This window comes from Staurois parvus, unplaced genomic scaffold (genome assembly GCF_062004578.1).
Source record: "Staurois parvus isolate SC_StPar_1 unplaced genomic scaffold, SC_StPar_1.0 ptg000298l, whole genome shotgun sequence".
Taxonomy (NCBI): domain Eukaryota; kingdom Metazoa; phylum Chordata; class Amphibia; order Anura; family Ranidae; genus Staurois; species Staurois parvus.
In genome coordinates this window covers 9597750-9602585 of record NW_028318094.1, presented here as the reverse complement: position 1 = coordinate 9602585, position 4836 = coordinate 9597750, and positions in this window count along the sequence as shown.

The following is a 4836-nucleotide window of genomic DNA, read 5'->3' as shown; positions in this document are numbered from 1 at the left end:
CGTTACATTTCAGAAGCTTAAAAATGAACACATAAACATATATTGAATTATTTTATTGACACTCAATAAGGCTAAGTTCACATCTAAGCATTCCTTGTGTGCCACGTTTGTGGGCACAGAAGCCCATTCATTTAAATGTACTTGCGGGAAACATAGGAAAAGGTCCCTGCACCTTTTCAAAGCCGCAGGGACACAAAAACTGCATCATGCTTCTGCACTATGTGGTTCCATGCACCCGAAAACACACTGTATTTTCAGATGCATGGGGTGCCATTAAAAATTAATTGCATCCCTGCAGGTCAGCTAAAGAGTAGCCTGTTTTACCTGCAGGTGCGCTGCAACACTTGCAATTTACACATTCCTACAAGTGTGAACCTAGCCTGGATTATCCTGTATGAATATTTATGTAACATAAATGGTTCAGTTTTATTTTACCAATAATGTATCATCTTTTTTGACAAATAAAACTAAGTCTGATTAACAGCCTCTTTGTGTTTTCCATATATAGTGCAGGACTTCCTTTACATATATACTTGTATATCTGTAAATAATTGTAAAAGTGCTGATCTGCATTAAAGATTTTTTTTAAGCACACAGAATAAAATTTTTAAAATAAATCTCCATGAGAGAAATATGGAGTCTACTATTGCTGCTTTTGAAAATGCTAGTTAGCTGGTTATTTTTATTTAGTCACTCGTTTCAGTACTGCAGTTTGCCTCCTGAGCAATTTTTTAATTTTTGCATGTTAAAATCGGACTTTTTGGCTAGAGAAACTCTTAAACCCCCCAAAACATACAGGTGAAACTCGAAAAATTAGAATATCGTGCAAAAGTTCATTTATTTCAGTAATGCAACTTAAAAGGTGAAATTAATATATGAGATAGACTCATTACATGCAAAGCAAGATAGTTCAAGTCGTGATTTGTCATAATTGTGATGATTATGGCTTACAGCTCATGAAAACCCCAAATCCACAATCTCAGAAAATTAGAATATTACATGCAATCAATAAAACAAGGATTGAACATAGAACAATATCGGACCTCTGAAAAGTATAAGCATGCATATGTACTCAGTACTTGGTTTGGGCCTCTTTTGCAGCAATTACCTCCCCAATGCGGCGTGGCATGGAAGCTATCAGCCTGTGGCACTGCTGAGGTGTTATGGAAGACCAGGATGCTTCAATAGCGGCCTTCAGCTCTTCTGCATTGTTCGGTCTCATGTCTCTCATCTCTCTTGGCAATGCCCCATAGATTCTCTATGGGGTTCAGGTCAGGCGAGTTTGCTGGCCAATTAAGCACAGTAATTCCACGGTTATTGAACCAGGTTTTGGTGCTTTTGGCAGTGTGGGCAGGTGCCAAGTCCTGCTGGAAAATGAAGTCAGCATCCCCATAAAGCTCGTCTGCGGAAGGAAGCATGACGTGCTCCAAAATCTCCTGGTAGACGGCTGCGTTGACCCTGGACCTAATGAAGCACAGTGGACCAACAACAGCAGATGACATGGCTCCCCAAATCAACACAGACTGTGGAAACTTCACACTGGACTTCAAACATCTTGCAGTGTGTGCCTCTCCATTCTTCCTCCATACTCTGGGTCCTTGGTTTTCAAATGAGATGCAAAAGTTGCTCTCATCAGAAAAGAGGACTTTGGACCACTGAGCAATAGACCAGGTCTGTTTTTCTTTAGCCCAGGTAAGACGCTTCTGACGTTGTTTGTTGTTCAGGAGCGGCTTGACGAGAAATACGACATTTGAAGCCCATGTCCAGGATCCGTCTGTGTGTGGTGGCTCTTGATGCACTGACTCCAGCCTCAGTCCACTCCTTGTGAAAGTCCCAAACACTTTTGAATGGCCTTTTCCTGACAATCCTCTCCAGGCTGCAGTCATCCCTGCTGCTTGTGCACCTTTTTCTTCCACACTTTTCCCTTCCACATAACTTTCTATTAATGTGCTTTGATACAGCACTTTGGGAACATCCAACTTCTTTTGCAATTACCTTTTGAGGCTTTCCCTCCTTATGGAGGGTGTCAATGATGGTTTTCTGCACAACTGACAGGTCAGCAGTCTTTCCCATGATTGTGATTCCTACTGAACCAGACTGAGAGACCATTTAAAGGCTCAGGAACCCTTTGCAGGTGTTATGGCTTAGGTGTCCTTTTATGACACAGAGAATAGCTGCGATTGAACGGATCTCAGCTATTCTCTGGTCATTCACAGTTTATAACACTCAGGAGATCATGTCAGCCCTTCTCTGGAGATCTGTGTTCTCCGTCCAGATTCTCCAGCCCAGAGCTGGAGAATCAGAGGGACCGAAAACTAAGCAGAGATAATTTACCTCTGCTTAGTAAACTGGTCTTTTACTGTAATCTCGAGAGATTATAGTAAAATGAGCCGTTTTTCAGAGTTTGTAGACCGTTCTCCAGCGTTTGGAAACCGTTCTCCCTTCGTTCGGAGAACTGCTTCATAAACTGCATTCACAGGAGAACTTTGTTCTCCGAGAATGCCGGAGAACTGAGCAGAGATCTATTACCGCTGGTTCACAAACGGACACCATAATTAGCGGATTAGAGCATTTTGAGCCTAGAATATTGCATCTTTTCACAATATTCTAATTTTCTGAGATTGTGGATTTTGGGTTTTCATGAGCTGTAAGCCATAATCATCACAATTACGACAAATCACGGCTTGAACTATCTTGCTTTGCATGTAATGAGTCTATCTCATATATTAGTTTCACCTTTTAAGTTGCATTACTGAAATAAATGAACTTTTGCACAATATTCTAATTTTTCGAGTTTCACCTGTATTTTCTGTAAGCAGAAGCCCTGTAAAGAAAAGGATGGTAGTTGCAAATTTTTATGTTGCGCAATAGATACACAACAGCTTATCCAATCTATACTTTCAGTAACAAAGACACAAATTAATTTTTTTTTCGTAAAATATGAACAGATGAGGTGTCAAGTAAATAGATGCCTAATACAGCATGTGAAGCCTCAAAACTGTGTGCATCAGCAAAACTGCAAAAAATAATTATACCAGAAATTATCAACACTGAGGAGCCTAGAATTATATGTGCTGTTTACAGATATGTGCCCACTTGTTTGTTTGCGCTTTACATTTTTTTTTCTTTTTAAATTATTTTCACCTATGTGTATTGCTGTCAGAATGGTGATAACAAGCCCAATTTGTCATGGCATTTGGCAGGGGGCAGGTGACAGGTACTCTTTAAGGGTTTGTTAGACCCCTAATTTCCCCCCTGCCTTCTGCTCCAGATGGAGCATGAACTGGGATTCTGACAACTCAGAGCTGAGCACTGCTGGGTTCACACTACAGTGTGTATCAAATGCTTCACAATGTTCTCCTGCTTGTCATTCTGACTGCGATTATAGTGGTCCTAGGGGGGGCAGTGGCCTGGACCAACAGTTGCCCAGGTACATTCAAAAGCATCTTATGAGGAGGGAGGTAACAAGCACTTATTGCAGAAGGGACATTGTATGTGTTTTCTGGAATAAAAGCCCTTACTGCTCACAAGTTTTTCAGTTCATGGTTAGGTTCCGCTGTAAATTCTGCTGTTCTTCCAGTGGAGGCGGGGGATGTTTCTCCTAGGGAAGCAACACATGCAAGCAGGTGAGTGATTTCACTGCACATTTTAAGATCTGTGCACACCTTCTATGTACTGCAATGCATGTTAAAGGATAAGTTCACATTGGGAACATGTTCCACCTGTTTTTAGGGTGGAACATGTAACATTTTCCCATAGCTTCAGCCACGCCTGCTGCCCCCCTCTGACAGATAGTCTGGGGAGAAGTCTCCCCATACTGTCAGATTTGAAAAGTGCGGGCGTGCGGGGCTCCATCCACACACCGCCATTCATTCACAGACTTCCGTGAATGAATGCACTACAAGCCCTGACGGCCTTTGCGGCTGTGGGCTTGTAGTTTTCAATGAACTACCATAGCGCAGTAGTAGTTCATTGAAGCTTCCTGTCAGTATATCTGCTTGCTTGTACATCCTGTACAGCAAGCAGATATTTTGACAGGTCTGCAGGAGATCTGCATGGCATCAGCTATATACTGATCGCTGGTGCAATGTTTTCCAGGCTGCTTTGGACACAAATAGTAAATGCACATTTTTTTTTTACGTGCAAAAAAAAATGTGCATTTATTTCTGTCCAAAAGGTGAACTTATCATTTAAAGGTGTGATGCAGTGCCATACATTTTAAATGGCATTCCAACACCCCTGGTGATAGTTGTGGTGAGCTGTCAAAAATAGTGTATGCGCTATTTATTGAAAATCACAGTGCAAGACATACTATTGCTTTGCCACACATTGCGCTGCAATGCACATATGTCAACAAGTGCATTGGGGTGTCAAGAAGAATGAATAGCTCTGCATCGCACCAATGCATTTATTGTAGATGGTGTTGATGGGCCCTAAGTGATCCTGATGCTGGCAAGTTCTCACCAATTACAGGAACGCTAGTCAGACATGGGCTTAAGTTACTGGAATGTCAATGAAACAAAAAAAATTCCACAGGCAGGGGGAGCTGGACGGTGATCTAGAAAGCAAAACTTCCTTCCCCAATAGAGTTCATGAAGCAAACCTGTCAGACAAAAGCAAACAAGACAACTGAAAGAACAGTCCCATGGGACCTTATTTAAAGACTTCTCATTAGACTTTTCATTGAAGTGTCTCCTGTGTTGGCGGGAGCAGCCTCACTTACTCAGGGGCTGCCCCAGAAGCCAAAAGGAAAATAAGTTTATGCAGCCTGCCTTTAAATATCCTTTTTTTTTCTGAAGATTGCAAAGTCCACCATATTGACAAATGAGCTGGGCA